General features: G+C 38.8%; 1 protein-coding gene across 1 annotated transcript in view; it reads right to left on the bottom strand.

Annotated features, from left to right (window-relative positions):
* The window catches only part of LOC144755247 (scavenger receptor cysteine-rich domain-containing protein DMBT1-like), a 1,092,132-nt gene extending 1,068,358 nt beyond the window's left edge, over window positions 1–23,774 (bottom strand). Inside the window, exon 1 of the mRNA XM_078643990.1 lies at window positions 23,677–23,774. The gene's annotated coding sequence lies outside the window, so the exon portion shown is untranslated. The remainder of the gene's footprint in view (window positions 1–23,676) is intronic.
* Between the last annotated feature and the right edge of the window lie 1,763 nt (window positions 23,775–25,537).

Below are 25,537 nucleotides of genomic sequence, written 5' to 3'. Positions count from 1 at the left end.
AAAAAAACCAAAAAATATATAAAATTGTTCAAAAAATACAAAAAAAACAAAAAATGTTCAAAAAAAAAACAAAAACATAAAAAAAAGTTCTTTTCAGAACTACCTCCCCTTTCAAAAAAAATTGCTAGAATGTTTAGCACTCTAGCAAGCTCTATTTCTTTTAGTTCGCTCCCAGTTCGCTTCCCGGTTCGCGAACCGGGAGCGAACCAAAAAAATTAAAAAAGAAGAATAAGTATAGGGAAAGTAAACAGAGAGTGATGTTAAAAGAAAGACAGCTATAGGGAGTAAACCAGAGATACTGTTTAATAGATCTATTTACCGAAGAAAAGACGGAAGAGGGTATAATTGTGGAAAACAAAATAGATAAGGAAGTGAAAGAAAAAAAAGAGAGTAGAACAATAACAAAGAAGAGTTTCTTGGAGAATGTGAGTGAATGTTCAAAATAAGATTAAAACATGGGGAATAACAGAGAGAAAAAATAGAAAACAGAAAACAAAAAATAACAGAAAAAGATTAATTGAAACAGCAAAGAAATGTAAATAACATAGAGCCATATCATCAACATAGGCAATAAAAGTTTTGCAGCTTTTATCGGCAGAAATATGTCACCAAAGCCGCTTTTGCGGCAGAAAACTGCAGCTAAAACCACTTTCGCACCAGTTTTCTGCCAATAAAAACAGCAATAATTTTATTGGCTGTGTTCATAATATGCCCCTTAGTGTGCTTCAACTACACAGAGAAAGCATTATGAACAAGTAGTGAAAAAGTGATCAGTCAAAGACACTAAGAGTAATAGAGACGGAGTGAGTGAACAAGAGTGAGGAACTATGAGAAGAGAGGGACTGAGAAAAGGAGTGGAAGGAGTTGAGTAAGTAGGTAAAAGAGAAAGGAATGAGGAAAGTAGCAAAGGCAGGAAACTGAGGGTTAAAGAAATAAAGCTGTGGAACTAATAGTAGGTGAATGTGATAGAAATGTAACGAAAAGAATACAAAACATTTACCTTATAATTGTCGTTAAATTACTCACTTTTTGTTTTTATACTTTCAATCTGTGAAAGAGAGAACAGACATTTGAAAAATATTAAAACATGTATTTAAAAATTACAAAAGACAAGGGGAAAGATTGAAGGACAAACAGTTTTTCAACAACTTTGACACTGACAGAAGCTTCTGCTTCTCCAGGCCCCCTACACAGTCCTAAAGATATACATTTTAAACTAACAGTATCTTGATGCAGATGAAGTGAGGCCTATCTTAAAACATGGTGCATCTTTTGCACTGCTGTTGTCTCAGAAAAGTGTCGCAAGACACTAACATTTTAAATGATTGCTTCAGGATGCCAATAAGATGTGTCCTATCCAGAGGTTTGTTTGAGGTGAGACCTACTCAGGGTTCCAAATGAAATTTCGAGTTGTTTGAAGAGAACAGAGGACATAATACATGTGGAGGCCTACCAACGAAGTGATTAATGTCCACTGCACTCTTGAACAAATGTCAGACCTCCTCTGTCTCCAGGAACAGGCCTAAACCTCATCTACACAATGTGGTGTGTAATGTTAGGAAACACAGGTAATATAATTGAAAAACATGCAAATTTTTTTGCTCATTCCACAATCATATGACCTGTGTTTCCTTTGCTTAGGTATCTCATTGTGGAAATGTAGTCTATCATATGAAAGACTACGTAGAATATGAGCACTGTATGCAAGAACTTTGACACTTACAGAAGCCTCTCCTTCTCCATCCCTCCTACACAGTTCTAAATGTACATCATAAATGGAAACAGTACAGAATTAATTATACATGTTAAATGGTTTATTTTTGCTGTTCTCAGAATGTATCAAATTTCACTAAAAACAGTGACTTGAAGGTATTCATCATATAACAGCGGGGGAAAAAAACACAATCAAAATGATTGTGTTTAAAAAACCCATACAACATAACAAATCAGAATTCAGAACTCCTTAAAGTTAACTTACTTTCCATGACGTCGAAGGATGTCCTATGAACAGCTTACACTCTGTTGTGCTGTTATTACTTTCAGCCCGCCACTTTCTGAAAGAAAACCTCCATCGTTTTGAAAAACATGTTACATACAATAAATGACTTCTTGCTCTCTACCACAAGTTTCCACAAGGCCAAATCTTGTCAGAGCCATTTATAACTCTTGGATTTCTTGTAAGCCAATCCCGTCATTTGGCATTTCCGCAACTTTCAGAATTAAAATGTTGAAGATCATTTTCACAATCCTGGACTAGTAATATCTTCCCCTTCTTCCTCAGTCATGTTCTACATTTCCTATGACACTGATACTGTTTACTATGAAGCAGACTTACACTACCTCTATGACTACTACAATTATTTAATTCTCTACATCACTTTTAATCACAAAGCAATGTAAAACAGTAGACAGCATTGCAGACTTACATTCCCTCTACTCTATGTTTTGATTGGCTGCTTCAATTAGCTTATAAAAAGAAATAGTTTTTCTGAACTCATTCAAAGTGCACTTATTTCTCCATGACGTCCAGTCTTATGGTTAGAAGTTATGTCTCTGAACTACACTTATCCTCAAGGCCAAATCGTGTAGGAGCCATTAGAACTTCTTGAAATTCCTCAGAGCACATCCCAAGATTCTTTCCCTAAAATTTTGGTTTTAAAAACACCAGGTAAGAGTTTTTAAGGTCATACGGCAATTTTTTTTTAAAAATTAAAACAGAATCATTGCAGAATGACCAGCCATTTCTAGACTTTAAATAAGCTGTGTAATGTCCTGATGTTATTGAAGGACCGTCATGATATATAATTGCTGCAGTTACAAAAGTCCTTCCTGATATTGAAAACTGCGAAGCCACAACATTTTTAATTAAAGTTGTCAATTTTGTTCCATCAGGCCTACATCGTTGGAACATTAAAATGACATACTGGCCATATGTTTGTATAAATAATGTGGACATCATTTCAGATTTACATTGGCTACACTCCATGTTGTGATCAGCTGCTTTTACTAGCTTATTAAAGGAGACTGATTTACTGTCTGGCAAAGTTAAATATATAAATCTTTCTGAGTCTACACTAGTAGTACTTGATACCATACAGTTCTCGCAGTCATGCTGCCATTGATAAGAAAGCCCAAACAGCTGATCTACATCTACACCTTCAGCATGCAATACATCAAGGATATACATTAAAAACTCCTGACAATCTTGCTGAATATTTTGAGAGAATTGTGTTTGGCCTGAACATCTGTCTAACAGATTTCGAATTTCAGACACACTTTCTATGTTTGTTCTATCAGTGCTACATTTTTCTAAGACAGAATTTAACAAACTGCAAAATCTTTGATCAGAATTGACCACAATCTCTTCTTTTACATTTTCTAGAGAAAACAAAACATTAACCACTACATTAGCATAGCAGTTGACACCAGAACTGTTTTCAAATTGAAAACCAACAACATCTTCAACAGAATCCTTTTTGTTTCTGCTTATAATTTCAGGTTCATCGACTTTTTGCTACAACCTCCCTAGTATTGGTCACATTTCTTCGTTTCCGGCCTACCACACGTTTCTCAAACAAAGGATATTGAGGCAAATGTGGCGCATACTCTCTTCTTAACCTATTGTATTCCTTAACACAATCTAGATCCGCACAAATGTTTGTGACATCACACTCAATCAAGTACAATCCCGATAAAGTTCTAACTCGTGACAATGCCACATATGCCATACCCTCCTTACACACAGAACTGCCAATATTCACCAATGCACTGTCTACACTTAAACCTTGCGATTTATGGATTGTCACCGCATATGCCAAGCAAACAGGAAACTGCTTACGGCGAACATATAAGTCTTTTACGAGCAAAAATCTAGCAGAACAACGACCAATTAGCTGTACTTCCTCAATGCCATCAAATTTAATTTTTAAAAATTCAATTCCATCTCTATTTCTGTATTTCACAAAATCAACAACATTACCCATTGATCCATTTACCAGACCTCTTTCAACATGTAAATTCCTTCTTAAAATTATACGGCAGTTCAAGCACACATTCAGAGTCTTTTCAAAACCTGCAGTTGTAGATATACTCTTCTCTAATGAATCCAATTTTGTTTTCAGATTCTCAGACAAAATAATTGTTGATCCCATATGCTCTACTCTGTCAATAGCTTCCAGTTTCACAATCTCTTGCTTTTCTAAATGCAACATTTTGTTGTTGAATTTGGCACATTCTGCAAGAGTTGGCATCAAACATATTCCAGATTTCTTCTCAGTAATTTTCTGAAAAATATTCTCAGGCACAACATCTTGTTCTGGATATAAATTTGACAGTAATCGTGCATGTAAAGCTTCTTTCCCATGCTCGGTCACTTTTCCAATTCTAACATCTTGTAGAATAGTCTTGTAAACTTCATCCTTCGCCTGACGCATATTTTCATGCAGTTCAGCATAATTGAAGTTTAACCATATATTGACGTTGCCAATGCTGCCTAGGCACTTCCTGGTATCTTCATGCGTGAGCATTTTGAACACAGGTTGCCCTTTCACTGGTGTCAGCTGCAGAAGATCTCCGAAAACAATGATGTGTTTGCCACCAAATAACACATCATACTCTGTTTTGAGAACTTCTTGCATTCTCAAATGCACAAAGGCAAGCATGACATTGGAAACCATGCTTACTTCGTCAATGATAAGAAGTTTCATTTTCCTCAAGATTCTTGAAACTTCAAAACAAGCATCTCCAGATAGCTTGTGATATTGTAATTTGTTGTCATGCTCCACTGGCAGCATCAGTAAATGATGTAAAGTAATCCCTTTAATGTTATGTGCTGCCAGTCCAGTTGGAGCGGTGACAACACAAGACAGCGACGACTCTGTCCTTTCCTGCAAATAACATGAAATTACTTTAATAAGGAAACTTTTTCCAGTTCCCGCTTCTCCACTCACGTACAGTCGGACAGGCTTCAACGACGTACATGAGCACTCTTTCTTGTCATGACTTAATCCATGATCAATTTGCATGGTAACTTCGTCATATATTTTCCTCTGCTCAACGTTGAGTTGTCTTTCCAACTCTTCTAAGTTAACCGCATCCTCCTGAGCATGTGCCATGGCTCTTTCCACCATTCATAGCAGTGGCAGCTTCATTTTCGATAACAGGTCCTCCTAGTGGATCCTGACTCAATGAAGCAGAACTCTGACTGTCCTGAGAACTGTCTCTGGCAATCTCGGCTGCAATCATTGCTTCCTGCTCAATTTCCGCATTCAACATTTCTACATATTTGGGAAAAGCAGGACATTATATGGTCTCCTTGGCGGCATTGAAAGAGTCTTCGTAACAGAGAAAATCTCCAAGCAGTTCCTCTTCTGCACGCCAAGGCTTGAAAAGTTGCAAAAGTGCTAAATAGAAAAACTCCTTTTTTTCAGGAGATTCGCCACTCAATTTTCGATGGTTTACCAAGTGGCATTTTCTTTGCTTGACCAGACATCCCTCACTTCCTATTACAGCATACACTCCTTTCTCAGTATCTTCTTTGATGTTCCTCTTGAATATGTAATTTTGAAGAACCTCATATAAACAAACATTCTCGAGGTGAATGCTTCGATTTGGATAATATGTATCCAACATGTTGGTCTTCAAAATGTCGGTACTGTTTGGCTCCTTTTCCGCCAAATACTCAATTTCCCGCACAGGTTTGAGAACTCGATTACGCGTTGCAGCAAGACCAAGACTCGCCCAAATGATACTCCTGGACTTGGCATAGAGACTTGCTGAAGACAACCGGTCAGAACATTCGTACGCTCCAATTTCTCGATGCGACAACATCTTCAGACTGAAACTGTACAACTTCTTGCTGAGGCTCTTTTCATGGGAAATGTCCTCCCACATATCCTTCAATTCTGTCTTCTCTTTTTTTGGTGATGTAAGACGTCACATACCGAGCCACAGCCATACAGTTATCAGCCACAAACTGTATATCCATGTTAGCATTCCACATGGACAAAATCACCGGGTTGTAGTCGTTGATGTACTTGGACTCTTCGTTCCTCTTCAAATTGTATGTGTTTTTAGGTGATTTCTTCATCACATTATGTCGCAGCGAAGACATCAAACTGTTTACTCTTCCTTTAGAAATCACCGGTCGTGGAAAGCCGAAACGACATTTGGTGTAGAACTTGTCCTTGTTTCGGAATTTACGACGACAGTACTTTCCACATCGATGGCTTTGGAAACGCAGAACTTTTTCTCTTAGGCTTTTCTTCTCCTTTGCGTTTGGAACAGCACACGTAGAATACTCTTGTATAAAACTCATCACTGAGTCTTCTGGATCCGTTCCAAATTTAGGTGCATCCTTGATCCACAGCAACATATGTATATGAGGAGCACCTCTTGCTTGGTACTCCTTTCTCCAGAAGAAATCCAACACCTCTCCAAGAGGTGGATTCTTCTTATTCATGATGAAAGACATCATAGCTTCAAATCTATGATTGAAGTACCTACATACATTGACTGGATCCAAAGAGCACAGTTCTCCGGGTGTCTTGAATTCGATGTTTTCTACGTTAGCATTTGCCTCTCGTAGAAATTCAAGTAAGTCTTCCCAGCCATACTCGGCACAGCTCAGAGTGAGGAACCATGTGGGAGTTCCTAAGTTCCTCAGCATACATTTTAAATCACCATGACGACGGTACCAGTACTCATTAGTACCACGCTGACACGCCATGAGATTAATCAGGTGAGAATCCAAAATACTGTTTTGGACATTGACTTTATCCATAAAGTCACTTGCCGAGATGTTTTGCATGTGTATACCACTTTTCAAGATGTGGTTCACTGCATATGACAGTCCAGACAGATCGCTTTCAAACAGGAGATGAAACAAATAGGGAATGCATTGTCGAAACCTAGCATCTCCTGCATACAATCGCAAAGTCCGGTATTCAGAAGCAGGAATTTGATGAGGTCGCTCATCATATCTTCCTCCCTGACCTGTTGGAAAAAGCTGTGGGAAACACCGAGCTTCCAAACTTTCCTCCCAAACACTAATGGGACTCCCTTTGGCTTGTTTCATTTGAAACAACTCAATAGCATTCCCCATGACTTCCTTGGAATGCAAAGGATGAACACTATAATGTTCATATATTTCTTCACTAGTAGAGGGTTCTACTTTCTCAATTTGACCAGCACACAAATCGCTATCCTCTTCCTCACTTACTTCCTCTTCTGCAACATATACATTCTTATAGTATTTATTATTTTTTTTCAAATACAATGTTGCCTTTTTAACTTTCCTAACATCCACTAAATCTTGCCATATTTTCTTATTCTTTGTCGGAACCCCATTAACTAAGATAACCAGAGGTTCCTCTTCCACTTTTTCTACTCCAATTGTGTTAATGTTTTTCTTCAAATCTAGAGGCAAATAAACAACTCTTCCCTTTAATCCTCTCTGTAAATCTGATGGAGGCAAATTCCCTGTCTTTGGCTCCATTCTTACAATAGCCTGAAAGGGATGGATACTTTGAATAAAAATAGATTCATAAGTATTTAAATCCTTCAATTCAGAAGGAATCTCAACCAATTCCAGATTATTATGAACTGCTCTAGCAGGCATCTGGTTTTGATTTAATTTGCAACAACAATAAGTACACACACGTTGATCCAATCCCAAATCAAAACAATTTTCTGCCATCAAGTATGTTGCGAAATCCTTCCATTCACTATTATTTTCCCTTTCACTTTTTGCATATAAATCCACTAACTTAGTCTGATTCTTATAATAAGTGCGTCGACAACACACACAAGTGAAATTTGGCCTCTCACTTGATTTGACCTGAAACATCGCAATTTCCCTCTGGAAATTATCTGTACTGGAAACCTGTACACTATCTTCCACATTACCCGCTTCTTCTTGGTCAATTTCAACATTCTCCTCTTTACTTCCAAAGTAACAAAACTCAATTTCTTCACATATATTCTTCACATCTATTTCAGAACCATGCAAAAGAGCAGCGCATAATTGTTTAAGCATAATTGCTGGACTCTTAGCATAATACAACATTCTAACTAATTTCCTCACTTTATTATGATGCACTGCTAGCATCGTGAAATGATGAAAAACACTCTGGCATACTCTCCTGGAAAGACAAGCCAGTGAATGACCATGCAAACCTGTCACTTCTCTCACTCTGCAAGGATCTAATTCTTGCAACAACCTCATTTTCTGCTTCAAACTTTTCTTATTAAATGACCGTACAAAATCACAAAGCAAATTGATGGAATCCTGTCGCACACTGCAAATACTACTACACTTCCAGGTGTACACAGGACCCTTAGCACGTCTTCCTAAAACCTCATTACCTAACACCTCTTCTGCCTCTGTTGTCACAAGTTTTTCTTTTTCAACTGGACAACCATCTTTCACTTCATAAGCACGACCACTGGTGTCAACTGCATGCACCAAATCATTATCCTGGAAATAACTCTCCTCATTAAAAAATGCCTCACAGCTTGAACTATGCATCCATTCTCCAGAAAAAAATTCACAAAAATTACTACGATTAACTATTCTCTTCCATCTACTATTTCTTTTGAAATCATAAATTGCCTTGTTTAGCTTCCTAATTCTATTGATTATCAAAATAAATAACTTACGTTTAATTTCAAATGCCTGATCAATAACTTTCTCAACTTTTTTTTTTCTCTTATAAAAAAGCACTTTCTGTTGACCTTTCTTAATATTTTTTAACAAATTGCCAATTATCCTGTTGCGGAACATTCGTTTACGAATGTCCCTAAACTGTTGTTTCCTTCTACTATCATGCACAGAGTTATCTCTTGCTCTAGCAGTAACATTTTTGATTGGCCTTTCCTTTCCGTTTGAATTGCTTCTCTTTTTCTGGACTGAAACATTTTCTGTAGTAATATTTTTTTTACTACAAATATTTCTTATGAATGTTTTTGTACTCTTACCCGGTGCTTTCTTGGTGACTTGACGATTTTTTTTTGTAGAGGACTGCTGCTGTAAATGATGGACCTGCTGTCTTTGACGTTTTGTAGCCTTTCTCATTCTCTCCTTAGTTGGCATTCTCAAAATTTGAAATTATCTGCAGTTGAATCTGTGGTAAAATATAATAAAAAATGTTATTAACCACTATTACCAAACAGTAAATCAATAACAGTCAACAAAAACTTAACACACTACTTAACATTTTTACATATAATATTTTTTAGTGCTTTGGCAAATTTAGAATACAGAAATAGCAGAAAAGAAATGGAATTCTTCTTCATTTACCTTTCCTGTTTTATATGTGAATCTGATCTAATTTTATGAGCATATTTTAATATTTTATTGAAGACACTACACATAACCTGTTTTTGAAGGTGTGTTTAATTTAAAATTAAACAGTTTACATTTTTACTTTTCATTTATTGTAAATTTTAAAAATAAATGTTTATAGTTCCATAGGCTCAAGCAGGTCAGCTTCCCACCCTATGTCATATAATTCGGACAAATCTGCATCCTCATCACGTTCTTCTTCATCCTCAGGATTTAAATCATCCAAGGGATCAACATCCACTGATGTTTCAATTACGAGTTCAATGATGAGGTTGAAATCAACTGATTGCTGATTGTCGCTCATGTTGATGTTGTCTTTATCTTTAAAGAAAGATAACAACAATGAGATGTTGCAGAGTAAGAGACAAATCTCAGAGATTATAATAGTAAAATTGTTTAACAAGAGTAACATTTTGCAGCTATTATTTAGCCATGTCCAGCGATGCTGAGCAGGTGAAGCCTATGTCTAATTTTTCAGTGAACAGGACTCATCTCTTCTTAACCTTGGATAAGCCTCACCGACTCTGTGTCCCCTACACATACTTAAATGTAAAGGGGCAGATTTATGTTAAATGGCACATCCCCAGGCATGCACCAGTTAACGTGCACCACTGCTCTGCCACCCATGGTGTGCCGCATTTACAATCAGATAGGAAAAAGCTGCGTCAAAACCCTGCGCCTGCTTTAAGCAGGCATAGGTCTTGACACAACATTGTGGAGATGGGGCACCCCTGAGCCTTGCTGGAGCTGCATCGCACTTGCGATACAACTCCAGCAATGCGCCACCTTTACGGCACAGATGCGTCACGCATCTGTGCCATTTTTGCCCCATGCTGCGCCGCATTGTAAATGCAGCACACCATGGGTGGCGGAACAGTGGCGCAGGATGACTGGCACATCCCTGGTGATGCGCCAGTCATCATAAATCTATCCCTAAGCTTCTTATCTTGTTACAGATGAACCGCCATATGTATCATCAAACTATTTTGCATTTCCTAAACAGCGAATTTTAAGGGATAAATGGCGATTCTTTACCATTCCTAATTTGCGATGAGCAAATTGCTAATTGCAAATTACCCATTCATTTCCATGGGCCAGGAGGCCCATAGGAATGAAGGTGCAATTTGCGATTAGCAATTAGCTCATCACAAATTAGGGATTTTTCCAAAGGTGCAGGGGTGTCTCAAGAACACCCTGCTGCACCCCTGAAAAAGAAATTTGGGGGCATATGGCGCACATACATGCCCTAAGGGCATGTATGGGCGTCATAAGGCACCTTTTGTTTTTTGGAAAAAAAGCTTTTTGAAAAGAATTCGCAAATTACCACCAACTAGAAGTTGGTGGTAGTTTGCAAATCCTTAATGGCATTTTTTGCATGTTTTTTGTTTGATACATTGCATTTAAGGAATCGCAAAATTTGCAAATCCTGCAGTGCATTCGCAAAATAAGTAATAGCAAATGTTGCTATTCCTTATTTTGCATCAAACTTGTTTGATACATACCATTTGTCTAATTAGCATTCGCAAAGGCCGAAATTCGCAGAATTTTGACCTTTCCGAATGGTAATTAGCTTGATACATATGGCCCCAAGTGAGGCCTGTCTTGCAACATGGTGCATCTTTTGCATCACTGCTGCATCGGTTTCCTGTGGCACGTTTTTTTTTACACCATGACACATCTGCCTAAATGCATCAATTTGTAATTTTGTCGCCTCATAGCAAATCTTTTGCACCACCGCTGCATCACAAAAGTGACGCACAGTGGCGCAAAAGAGGCATACACCTATCATAAATCTGTCCCTAGCATTTTAAATGATTAATTCAGGATGACGATAAGGTGTGGCCTATCCAGAGGTTTGTTTAAGGTGAGGCCTACTCAGGATTGCAGATTAAAGTTACGCTTGATGAAGAATACAGAGGAGATAATACATGTAAAGGCCTACCAATGAAGTAAGTAATGTCCACTTTATTGCGCCAGTCATCATAAATGTATCCCTAAGCTTCTTATCTTGTTACAGATGAACCGCCATATGTATCATCAAACTATTTTGCATTTCCTAAATAGCGAATTTTAAGGAATAAATAGCGATTCTTTACCATTCCTAATTTGCAATGAGCAAATTGCTAATTGCAAATTACCCATTCATTTGCATGGGCCAGGAGGCCCATAGGAATGAATGTGCAATTTGCGATTAGCAATTAGCTCATCGCAAATTAGGAATTTTTCCAAGGGTGCAGGGGTGTCTCAAGAACACCCTGCTGCACCCCTGAAAAAGAAATTTGGGGGCATATGGCGCACATACATGCCCTAAGGGCATGTATGGGCGTCATATGTCACCTTTTGTTTTTTGGAAAAAAAGCTTTTTGAAAAGAATTCGCAAATTACCACCAACTAGAAGTTGGTGGTAATTTGCAAATCCTTAATGGCATTTTTTGCATATTTTTTGTTTGATACATTGCATTTAAGAAATCACAAAATTTGCAAATCCTTCAGTGCAATCGCAAAATAAAGAATAGCAAATTTTGCTATTCCTTATTTTGCATCAAACTTGTTTGATACATACCATTTGTCTAATTAGCATTCGCAAAGGCCAAAATTCACAGAACTTCGACCTTTGCAAATGCTAATTAGCTTCATACATATGGCCCCAAGTGAGGCCTGTCTTGCAACATGGTGCATCTTTTGCATCACTGCTGCATCAGTTTCATGTGGCACGGTGTTTTTTACACCATGACACATCTGCCTAAATGCATCAATTTGTAATTTTGTCACCTCATAGCAAATCTTTTGCACCGCCGCTGCATCACAAAAGTGACGCACAGTGGCGCAAAAGAGGCATACACCTATCATAAATCTGTCCCTTGCATTTTAAATGATTAATTCAGGATGACGATAAGGTGTGCCCTATCCAGAGGTTTGTTTAAGGTGAGGCCTACTCAGGATTGCAGATGAAAGTTACGCTTGAAGAAGAATACAGAGGAGATAATACATGTAAAGCTCTACCAATGAAGTAAGTGATGTCCACTTCATTGCGCCAGTCATCATAAATGTATCCCTAAGCTTCTTATCTTGTTAGAGATGAACCGCCATATGTATCATCAAACTATTTTGCATTTCCAAAATAGCGAATTTTAAGGAATAAATAGCGATTCTTTACCATTCCTAATTTGCAATGAGCAAATTGCTAATTGTAAATTACCCATTCATTTCCATGGGCCAGGAGGCCCATAGGAATGAAGGTGCAATTTGCGATTAGCAATTAGCTCATCGCAAATTAGGAATTTTTCCAAAGGTGCAGGGGTGTCTCAAGAACACCCTGCTGCACCCCTGAAAAAGAAATTTGGGGGCATATGGCGCACATAAATTTTAACAACATTCCTTTACGTCAAAAACGATTTTCAAGTCATAATTTGAAAACACTGCACCCGGGGGTAAATGACTTAAAATGTCCTTAAGACACATGAAAGTGTTTTTTTAAAGCCTTTGCAAGTTTTTGGGTCACTTTTAACATGGCTATGTAACTCAAACAGTCAAAATCTAAATTTACCATGCACAGGTGGGACCATATTTACAAGGAATGTGCCCCACGGGGAAAAGTCTTTTAATGTAATATGGGAAAAATGACATCAGAGACACTGAAATGCCTTATAAAGAAGCATACACCATTATATCCTTGTCAAAAATTTACAAACCATTCCTTTTCCCCAAAAACGATTTTCAAATCATAATTTGAAAACACTGCACATAGGGAAATGACTTAAAATGTCCTTAAGACACATAAAAGCGTTTTTTGATTGCCTTTGCAGCATGGTTGGGTCACTTTTAACATAGCTATGTAACACAATCATTCAAAATCTAAATTTGCCATGCACAGGTGGGAGCATATTTACAAGCAATATGCTCCACAGAGAAAGGTATTACATTAAAATGGGAAAAATAACATCAGAGACACTCAATTGCCTTATAATGAAGCATACACCATTATATCCTTGTCATAAATATTATAACCATTCATTTTCCTCAAAAACGATTTTCAAATCATAAATTGAAAAGACTCCACAGCTCCTATGCACAATAACACCCTGTCAGTACTAATACTTCACATTTTCTCCAATTACATTTTCTCAAAGAAACAACATCTATTTGTAAAACACTTGAGACAAAGCAACATTTGAAGAACACAACTTTCTTCATAATTTTCTCCTTAAAGCACACTATTCTCTATCTAAATTAAAGAAATCTTTTCTCACCTTAGCAAATACTTTGAGTTTCAAAACAGTCTCAGAAACACACCAATTTGTCTTCAGCAGAGCAAAAGGCATGCACTCCAGAGTCTGCAGCTATCAAAAGCACAGAAATGCTGTAATTCTTCACACATATCTCTCATGTCACCCAATCAAAACTCTTCCCTCACTTTTTTTCAAATGAAAACCCTTCCCCCCTCTGCCATTTCATGCCTTTTCTGCATGGCAACCACCTCTTGGAAGACTTCTGGTGTTTGCAAGTTCACACAACAATGTTGCAATTGAACTCTGAACTCTCAGTGCACCTCATATCCAGTGCATTCTTTCATTTAATGATTTTTTCTTGACCACTCAAAATACATCTTTCAAACAACTCATCCATGCACCCTAACTTTCTGTTTTCAGCAATCAAAATCCACCAATCACTGTTACTGCTTCATTAACACAGAAACTCCACAGTTTTTTTCATTTTAAACTCTTATTTTTTCAACTGCCATTTCATTGCCACACTTCATCTGACTGCAGGAGAACCTTCTCTCACCATGTTTTCTGTCTGGATTGTTGGACATAGTTACATCTATTGGGCTCAGAGGTATGCTGAGAACAGGAATTTACCTAACCTCAATGTAAAAGATGTGGAAATTAAGTGGTTTGGCCACAGAGGATTAAAATGTCACCAATTGATACCATTGGTGAAAACCTTTATGCATTTGCCAAAACCTGACCTGTTAATTGTGCACTGTGGAGGTAATGATTTGGGCACTTTGACTGGGGTAGGTCTGGAAATGCTTTTAAAGGACACCTTTGAGCAATTGATGGCACTTTTTCCTCAGACTGCCTTGGTATATTCAAATATATGCCAAAGACAGAAATGGAGGTGGTCAAACCAATTTTGTCCACAAATTGAGAAGTCGAGGAAGCATGTAAACAAATCTGTTTCAGCTTACATGAGAGACCATGGAATGGGCTCCCTGTACAACAATAACTTGCGTTACTACATGCAAGATATCTACAGAGGAGATGGAGTTCACTTCTCAGATGAGGGCAACAGAATTTTCATTCTGAATTTAAGACTGTGCATTGGTACCTACTTATAAGTACCTAAATGTACCATAAACCCAAAAGCTCTTCTCAGAGCTACCCTACATCTGATCACTCACAATTATTATTTTACTCTAACATTTTTCACTAATTTTCAACAAAGTACGCTCCCTGGGGCGCTTCCCGGTACGCGAACCGGGAGCTAACCTCGCTAAATTTTTTAAAAAATGTTTTTTTTTTCGCACATATGGGCCTCCTCAGCCACCCTCAGAAAACCTAGGGGGTCAAGATAAGTCTACCGTGCCCCCTTCTACCCATTCTGAACATTATTTGCCCTCCATCTTGTATCTTAATTCGACCGAAACACAAAATGGTGGACTCCCGTAACGCTTAAGGTTCGCGAACCGGGGCGCTCACCAGTTCGCGTACCGGGTCGCTCCCTGGGAAGCGCACCATCAAAAAAGGTGGGAAAGTAGTTTACAGAAAAAGCGACTGGAGACAATTTCACCAAATATAGATTAGCTCATACTACATACCAATGCCTACCATTTTCACAAATTTGATTGAAATTCCATTTAACCATTTAGCCTGTAGACCTCTCTAAATACCCTGAGGTAAATTACTTCACAAAACACATCTGAACTGTTGGAATTGACAACCAATTAAAATGTTACTTTCATTTTCTACTTTTTTTACCTGACATTTGATTGGCTATGTACCTGAATATATATAAAGGAAGAGAGAGAAACACAGCCATTTTGACTACTACTTCCTGAACTACATTGCAAGATCATTTTCACTCACAACTTAAACTTCTTTTTAGAAGGTGAGATATTATTTTATAAATTTGAAAACATTTTCAGATAGTTATATACTATCCCTCTGTAAGAGTTAGACATTGAGAAAGCCTTCTTTATTATAATTATGGATTGATTTAGGTTTCTGTGGTATAATTATGAATTTACTTAGGCTTCTTCACAGGCACTTTTTAATAGTACTACTTCACGCCTGAAACCATACAGTGCCCATAGATTACTTCTCTGTTATAAACTCACAAGTACCTGTCTGAACTTAAACCCAACAGTGCCCTATCTCTACTGATATATTTATTTTTTATGCAAATTACAGCAATAAAATGGAAGGTGAGCAGAATGTTTCCTTCGAAATTGTTCTAGAGAACAACACAGAAAAAGATATTGAGGACAATGATGACTCAGATTTCATGGATGAATCACGGGACCATGAATTAGTTCAATGTGTAGAATCTGTGGATCATTTACTTCATTATGATGACGGTCAAATGTGGGAACTTATGTTCACTCAACAAGAGGACATATCGGACAGTCAAATGCTAGACGTTCTATTAAATTTTGAAAAACAATCAGAAAAATAAAATTGTATGTAATATTAAAAAATTGTTTGAGTCTTTAATCATTTTTATATGTAATTCATAAACTAGTTAAATGTTAGAAATGTTATTAAATTTTCAAACACAATCACAATAATAAATAATTGCTTAAAAAATTAAAAAATTAAAAAATAATCAACAAAACCAACAATCAATTAACATACAGTATTTGAAAAGTCTATCATTCTTTTTTCCTTATAGTACGCTGCCCAGAACGCTTCCCGGTTCGCGAACCGGGCGCTACCCACGCAAAAAAAACAAAAAAAAAATAATTTTTTTTTGCCCCGCGGGGCCCTTTTAAAGCCTCCACATTAAACCTAGGGGGTCAGGGAGGATCTACTATGCCCCCTTATGGTAATTTCCCCCTTTGTTTTGGCCTCCTCTTGTCTCTCGATCCTACCGAGAGACAAGATGGCGGCCGCTCCGGACTGTTTAGAATGTTGACAGACACCGGAGAGCCAATCAGCTTCGCTTCGCGAAGTTCCGTTACGCGTAAAGTCCGCGAACCGGAGCGCTGCCCAGAGCGCGCTTACAGATATATATCTTTTTTTAAACGTTAATTTCTCAAAATCCACTGAAGCACATATATTGAGACCTAGCAAAGGCACATCGGGCTACCAGTCCCTACAATTTTGCCAAGTTTCGTGGAAATCCATTCAGCCGTTCGGGCTAAAAGTGAGGCCAACCGCCCTATGGAAAACTCAATGTTAAAAACACATTTTGGGACCCCCCTTTTTTCACGGCCCCCCCTTGACAAACCCCCCCCAAATTTCCAGGGGCTGCTCAGAAACAAAATGTTCCATTTTCCAGAAAATTTCAGCCAATTCCGTCCACAAACGCCAAAGTTATTAGACATAGAATTTTCAAAAATCCCATAGGGAAAAAATCCTAACTATATATACCTACTGGCGACCGCCAGTAGGTAATATATATATATATATATATATATATATATATATATATATATATATATATATATATATATATATATATTCACTGAAAAAAGCATAGGTTTCAAGCAGGTTATAGTTAGGGATTATCATTTAAAAAAACATTGAAATTCACTGAAATGACCATAGGTTTCAAGCAGGTTATAGTTAGGGATTATCATTTAAAAAACCTTAGAAATTCACTGAAAAAACCATAGGTTTTAGGGGTGTTATAGTTAGCTGGACATTTCACTCATACAAAACCATTGAAATTCCTCCGTTATAGTTAGTTGTACTAACTGTAAGTCTCGCGCCCGCAATCTACTGGTGATGATGTCACATATTACATCATTTCAATTACTCTTCTTAGACCTTCCTTACGAGAAACCCTATCCTGAAAATAACGTAACTTTTTGTTCATCGGAAACCCGAACTTCTTTTTTGGATTAAAAAATGGCTACACCACTGCAAGAATCATCTGATTCTGATGATTTTGTTACTGAACAATTTCTACCAGAACCTCACCCTCCCAAAAGATACACATCCATTGTATGGAAATTTTTTACTTTTCGTGAGGGGCAAAAGAAATGTAATGCCACCAAAGTAACATGCAAGATTTGCCAGGCAGTACTGACCAGAGGAGATCCAAACAAGAAATACTCCTGTGGCACTGCTTGTATGCGTAAGCACCTCCAATCCATGCATCCTGTGAACTATGCTCACAAAGAATGTAGAAGACTACCCCAAATTATACCTCCACCGCCGGCAATATCAAGTACCTCTGCAGCATTTCCTTCAACATCACGACCAGACATACGTCCCCAATTCGTGAAAGTTAGAATGAACTGCATGAACTGCAATTGCATAAATTGTTATGGGGAGCAATCAGTAGACCTAGTTTGCAGAGCAATTGATAACCATCAGTGCTAGTTTTTTTTTTATCCAAGTTCATGGTTTTATTCGTCCTGTTGACTTTTTTTTCATTCTAAAAATACAAAAAAAACTAAAATAATTCTAAAAATCGAACAAATATATGAAAGTACAAAAAACAAAAAAAAGTTATTTTCAGAACTAACTACTCTGGTTAAAGATAGAGCTAAATGTATAAGCTAGTGTGTGAAAGTTTACATAAATGTATGTATACTGCATAATAAAGTAAAGAATACATTTGTCATATATGGTGAATGTATAACTGCAGAACTATAAGGAAGTGCTGTAGCATGACACTGTAAGCTCTTTATCTACAGAGTGCTGAGCTACTTCCGAAGGACAGAGATGCTACATATGTACATAAATATGTTAGAAGTCTGTCCTTCCCTCTGCACTGTTTAAACTGCAGGCATGTGTTGATACACGCACCCTGTCTCCATAGTGCAACAATATGTCATGTGGAGTTTGCTTATGTGCACAAAAACAATCAGTGAAGACATTTTTCTCCTACAGTGTATGCTGAGCATTGTAGAGTATATTATAAGAACAAAAATGAGGAGAAATGAAAAAAATTGTACAGCAGATTTACAAGCTCTTTACGCCACCAGTACGCCACTTTTTGTGATGTACTGGGTGCGCAGGTGGCCTCCTCCATATTTACAAGGAGACAAAAAGGTACCCTGCATAACTTTTCCTTTCCTTCCTAAAATGGCCCCTTCATACGCAACTCTTTACGTATATATATTACATCACTCATGACATGGTTAGTGAAATCACTGATAACATCACTGATGACATGTCATATGACATCACTTATGACATCACTGATGACAGCATCCAGTGAATGTGGTTCGGTTTGTTATTTAAATATGTATTATATATATAGTAATCTGCATTGAAGAATGACTGGATATAAAAAAATCTGGATAAAGGATTTAGTAGCAGTGTGATTGATTGTTTACTTGAATAATTTATAGTGTCTCATTAAATATATTGGATAGTGACTAAACTGTGTGAATATCTGTATCACTTTGTCAATTGTTCTGTAAACTGCTGCGTCAGTTGGTTACAACCTACGTGAAAATCTATATTACTTACTGATTAGTTAACTGAGTATTTGTATGGGAGAGTGAATGTGTGTGTGGGTCGCTGGGGGGTGTCTGACTGCCCAAAGATGTGTGAATAGTTGATTCTTTAGGTTTATGATGTTAAGACTACATGTTATAACATGGGTGAGTTAATATCTTTATGGGTTTGGTAATGAGCAAATATATCTCTCAATGCTACATGTACAATAAAGTGCAAAAATAAAAGCCACTGTGTGTGGCATTTGTTGTATATAAAGAAGTATACATATAACTAAGTGATTGCATCAGTAACTATATGGATAACTGTATACTTGTAATAGTGATTTTATAACACTAACTATGAGTTACTATCTAAGTCCTGTTTGTATAAGTGTTAGGGGTAGTGTTTTAGGGTTTAGGGTACTGTAGTGGTGTTTGTGTACTGAACGGGTTGTGCTGGGGATAGATTTAGTGTTTAAGGTGCTGAGGGCATGAGAGCGGTATCCACCTGGATGGCCTCCAACTGCCTCCAGTGTAATGTCGGCAAGACAGAAGTCATGCTCTTCAGGAAAGCCAATATCCTATGGTCACCAGATTGGTGGCCCTTAGAGCTAGGACCCGTCCCTTGCCCAAAGCAATCAGTGAAAAATCTGGGAGTAAGACTGGATCAAGACCTGGTTCTAAAGGAACATGTGAACCTAGTGACAGGATCCTGTTTCCGGACAATCGGTCTCCTAAGAAGGGTTTTTCCCTTCTTGTCAGATGCTTATAGAAAGACCCTTGTCCAGGCCCTTGTAATAAGTCGATTAGACTATTGCAATGGTCTTTTCATCTCAGCAAATGAATACGTGCTTAATCGTCTTCAAGTGGCCCAAAACAACGCAGCCTGGCTGGTCCTCAATGTTCCCTCGAGAACACCATCTAGGCCCCTATTGGATCAGCTTCATTGGTTGCCCATCCGTCAGCGAATCGACTTTAAGATTTGCTGCATCATACATAAGAGCCTTTATGGATCAGGACCCCAATATCTGACTCAGAAATTTCAAATCCATTAACCGGAACGTCTCCTGCGTTCAAGAAATCAATCTTTACTAAAAATTCCCCCCATTAAGAAGGCCAGACAGGGCGGCCGAGCACTTTCATACATAGGACCCTTCATCTGGAATAAACTTCCTATCGATTTGAGACAAAATTCTAATCTCCTATCATTCCGGAAAACACTCAAGACATATCTCTTCTGTGAGACATAGCCCCCTATTTTCACCCAATAAAGGCACCTAATCTAGCACGGAGATACCCCTTTGGGGGTCGAGTCCAGAGCTCTATAAGCAAACAAATAAATAAAATAAATAAATAAGGTAGTGCAATGGTCTTTGTGCAGAGTAGAGGGTCATGTTGGTGGTAGATTTAGCATTTAGGGTAGCACACTGGTGTTTGTGTAGTGTAGGGGGTTGTGCTGAGGGTATTGTTTTAAGGTTTAGAATAGTGTAGTGGTGTTCGTCTAATGTAGGGGATTGTGTTTTAGGGTTCAAAGTAGGGGTGGGCAGAATTAGCGAAATTGACTTTCGCAAATTATCGCGAAAATTTCAAAAATCTCTCAAACACGCGGAAATATCATGAAGACGCGAAAGCTTTTTTCCCGCCCGTTCGGTATTTTCTGCATGATCGCGTTGGAAAGGATGTGTTTGCGTCCTCACGCTCTCGCTCGCGGTGGAGAATGACGTGTTCGGGTTCTCTTCTCTCGCTCCTTGTCATGTTTGATATGATGTGTTCGCATCCACACGCTCTCGCTCGCAGTGGAGAATGACGTGTTCGAGATCTCATACTCTCGCGGTGCATGATCGCGAGACAAATGAAGTGATCGTGTGTGCGATCTTTCGCGAGATAGCTCAAAATGGCTACCAACAATCCAACATCTCGTGGAGCACACGACCGGATCGAAAAAACTTGTCGGCGAACGCGGGAATCGAGGTAAGGCGATCGCGTGTGCGAGAACATATTTTTACAGCACGAGCATGAAAAGAATTTCTGGTTCGCGGAAATTTGGCCATTTTCGCGCTCGCCGCGGAATGCGAAAATTTAAAATTATCGCAATTTCCGCGAGCGGAACGGAATTTGACGCCCAGGCCTAGTTTAAAGAAGTGCAGTGGTGTTTATGTACTATAGAAGTTCATGTTGGGAGTAGAGTTTTAAGGTTTAGGGTAGTGTAGTAGTGTTTGTGAAGTGTAGGGGTTGTGCTGGAGGTATGTATTAACATTACACTATGACCACCCAAAGCACAATTATCACTACTAACCACCAAAAATTCCAGTTGAAGTTATCAGCAGAATGCTAGAAAAACATTTATCAATATTAAATGCTCCTAATTAAGTAAATTTCAAATCATTACATGCAGTGTCCCACAAATAATATTACGACAACAGTAAGTCTCCGAAACTTACATTTAAAGTGGATAAACATATTTCATGTGACATACCCATAGGCAAACGCTGCAGCTTCCACATGCTTCAACACCCTTCACATACTCAGCAAGACCTTCAAATAGACCCACCCCAGAATCAAGAAAGATCATCACCCAAGCACTCATCACCAGCAGGCTGGACTACGGGAACGCCCTCTATACTGGAATCAACACATTTCTACTCCAAAAACTTCAGACTGTCCAGAACACCGCAGCCAGACTCATCCTCAGCATCCCACAACAAAACCACATTACCCAGCATAAACGAGCACCACTCTACTTGCTCCCCGTCGAAATATGAGTGACCTTCAAGCTGCTCACACACACCTATAAAGCCCTCCACAACATCAGACTCCAATACCTCAATCTCCTTCTACACCCCCAAAAGAAACCTCCACTCTGCTGACCAGGCCTTGGCCGAAATTCTCGGTATCTACAGAACCAGACAGGAGGCACACCCTTCTCCTACATCATGGCCAAGACCTGAAATGAACTCCACCTCAGCATCAGATGAACCCCCACACTGAAAGAATTCAAGAAGACCCATAGGACCTGGCTTTTCGAATCACCAAAGCTGCACAAATCCCCCTCACATACTCCCCCAGCGCCTGTAAACTCTCACAGGTGAGTACTGTGCTCTATACATCCCTAATTGATTAGTTGATACGCCACCACAGTGTGTGTTTGAGTGTTATCAACAGGCCCTGCCATTTGTTTGGCTGTCTGTAGCTCTTAAGGGTAGTGAAATGAGCAGTACTACCTTCTTTAATATACACAGAATCTCTGAGATTGGCTTGGTTTGGCTTCACCTCTGAGAGCTACTTTTAGAGTTCTGGTGAGCTACCCGTAGCTCCCGAGCTACTAGTTGGAGACCCCTGGTATGTATAGAGAGTGGAGAATTGTAGTCCTGAAGCACAAATGTGAAGGTTATTACACAACTACATGCACAATACATAGCACTTTGAATCACTCTGTTATATTCTACATGTTTATTTAACATGTATTCTAGCCCTGCTGCCTCTAGCTGCTCAGCCAGAGTGTGTCTTGGTGTTAGAATGTTGGTGTGCCTGTGATGCGTGGAATGCCTGGGTGACTGAGTGGGTGAATGTGGCAGTTGGAGATGGGCTGAGCAGCTAGGGAGGCTGCTCCTGGTGGTGCTGGTACCACACTAGGCTGGCTGGAGTCATCTAATTTTTAACCTGATCTGAAGACTTAATAAACAAGTCTTGAACATACTACATGGCTCCTGGTGTCTTTCCATTAAGGACACAACATAATTTTGGCGACGAGGACAGTCTTGAACCCGAGTGACTCTTGGTACAGCTAAGCAACAAAGAAACAAAGAAACTAAGCAAGTAACAGAGCAACCAAGAGATCCTACAAGCAACTTCAAGAAAAAAATGAAGGTATTTCCAGGCAAGCCAGCACCAGCCCCACCAGTGTCCTTTCTATGGACAGCCCCAACAAGCAGTGTCACCACCAACTGACACTACAGCCTGGGAATACTACAGCGACTGTGAGTTTGAGGAGTAGCACAGCTACAACCGATTTTGGGTGTTCCAGCCACAGAGGTCTACAGTGAGTTGGTGGAGTAGTTAAACTACAACCTCACCTGGAGCTCCAGCCACTTGGTAAAGTACAAGCATGACTGTGAGTTGGATGGGTAGCGTCGCTACAACCAGGTGTTGGTGGACCAGCCACATCACACTAATGTGTGAAGAGTGCCTTGTAAATAAAGTGATTGTAAAGAGCTCAAGGCACAATTTTTGTGGTGTCCAGTATAAAAAAGACCAGATGGTGGAGTTACACTCACAGTGCTCTACAGAGCTTATGGTGTATTTACAGTCAAGAGACTAATTTGGGATGTGTAGTTACAAAGAACAAGAACTTGTCACCTAACAGCTTGTAGTGACAACACATAGTGTTAGCTGCACAGAGAAAGTTTGATTTTAAAACCACAGTGATATTGACATTTATTTTCAAAAAAGTGCTGTTTCTAAGTTTACCAGTCACCACAGCTTAATGGATTTCGTGAGTTGGAGGGACAGTTTTTACTGGTGTTGGTGTGTCACCCTCATCCTTAAGCTTGGTGAAAGAATGACAGCAATTTGAACTATGTGCCAATTTGGGAAGTTCCTGCTTATTTAATCGTGGTTCACCTTTTATTATTATGAAGCTCCTCCAGCGGCTGCTCTATTTGAGGAATGGAAAGTTGTTAATTTTCTCAGTGGCGTAAAAGCGTTTAAAAGGTACCTTTCTTATTGTGAGGTTAGCGCGAGGGTCCAACTGCCTTTTGTGGAAACATGCTGCACGAAGCTGGGTGGTGACGGTTGGTCCCTGGCCCTGCATTGTGTCTGTGACAGAGATCTTCTTCTGGCCAGAGCAGCAAGCAAATGATGACGTCGTAGAATGTTCTTGTTGATTCAGCGAAGCTACGATGAGTCATCTGTGCGTTCTCACGTCTTTGGAGCAGTGAGAGTAAAGTAGGACTCCTGTGGCAGGACGTGACATTGATGTTGCCGAGAGAGTGTGTGGAGTAAAAGTGATGTGGTAAAACCACGAATTGGCACATAGAGAACCAAGGACATGTGAACTTTAATTTGCATTTTCAGCAGCACACAGGAAAGGAAGTTAAGCGACGAAGTGGCACATAGATCTAAATTGCATTTTCAGCAGCACACAGGAAACAAAATTCACAGTGTGTCTTTCGATTTTGGATGGTATTCTGGTGTAGTGTTTACGGCAGAAGAAAATTATATTCGCTTCAAGTCGTGTTGGAACTAACCATTTTCTGAAGTACTTTTTCTTTCACAATTTTATGTTACACTGCCATCTAGCGTCCATTAGCGGCACAGGTCTTGGAGTGGTGATTCATCCTTTTAAGTATGTCGAAGGAAATTTTCATTTGTTTTCTTTCCTGCATCGTACGTTTTTCTTCATTCGGAGAGCATGTCATCTGTAAGCGCTGTAGGGTTAGTTTCACGACATTTTTCTTTACTCCGTAATGTGTCTTGAGCTTTTATTGTAATGTAATTTCTCACAAGAGAAATGTTTTGCAATTTTTGGTTTGTGCTGTTTTTTTTTTTCTCTGCAGGGAAAGTGTGTATTTAAGGTGTTTCTTGTACAACCTTGTTAAGTTGTGATGCCACAATGTTAGTCTTGGGTTGGGTTTTCTCAGTTTAGTTTCAAACAGGTGGTTTTCACAGTTCCCATACTTGAGGGATGGTCGTAGGTACAGTTAGTTACATATGTGTGTATCCTCTTCATGGGGTGCATTACATGGGTCAGTTCCCATTTTGAAGTTTGCAATGGGATAGTGTGATACTCCTACCTTATGTAGCCTCCACAAGGGGGTTGGGACATGGATCAGTTCCCATGGTGGTGGGATTTAATCCCCATTACAGTTGTGCACAGTACTTTTGTACGTACCTTTATGGTTGGAAATATGGGTGTCGACCCATTTGTTTGGTCTTCCCTACTCTTGGGATTCTGTCGTTGGTAATTTTACCTTAGCACTACGGGTCATTGTGCTTTTCGTTATGGGGTATTTGGAACTTTTTGCAATGTTCTGATGTGTATTAAAAAATCTTTTTTGAAGGGGGATGGAGGATTCTGCACGTAAGTTCTATCTATCTTAACCATCTTTTCTTTACAGCATGTTTTTCTCATTAGTTTCTCAATTGATGTATTGTTGTCATCGCTGCATCTTAGAGTTTAGTAATAGGTTCTAGTAATGATTTCTCATCGCTGCATTCTTGAGATTTGTGATCTGTTCTATTAATGTTTTTCTCCTGCATTTAATATTCTTTCTTCTTTGATGCTTTGTGATTGTGCTGCATCTTTGAGATTTGTCATGTAACAGTTTCTTTGAGATTTGTAGTGTAATTGAATTGGACATTTTCCTCTATTTTCTTTTTGTTTTGTTTAAAGAAAAAGAGGTAATGTTATATTCTACCTGTTTATTTAACATGTATTCTAGCCCTGCTGCCTCTAGCTGCTCAGCCAGAGTGTGTCTTGGTGTTAGAATGTTGGTGTGCCTGTGATGCGTGGAATGCCTGGGTGACTGTGGCAGTTGGAGATGGGCTGAGGAGCTAGGGAGGCTGCTCCTGGTGGG

The sequence above is a fragment of the Lissotriton helveticus genome, chromosome 5_1 (genome assembly GCF_964261635.1).
Source record: "Lissotriton helveticus chromosome 5_1, aLisHel1.1, whole genome shotgun sequence".
Classification (NCBI taxonomy): Eukaryota; Metazoa; Chordata; class Amphibia; order Caudata; family Salamandridae; genus Lissotriton; species Lissotriton helveticus.
The sequence above is the reverse complement of the archived record's forward strand: the minus strand, read 5'-3'. Positions and strand labels throughout refer to the sequence as shown.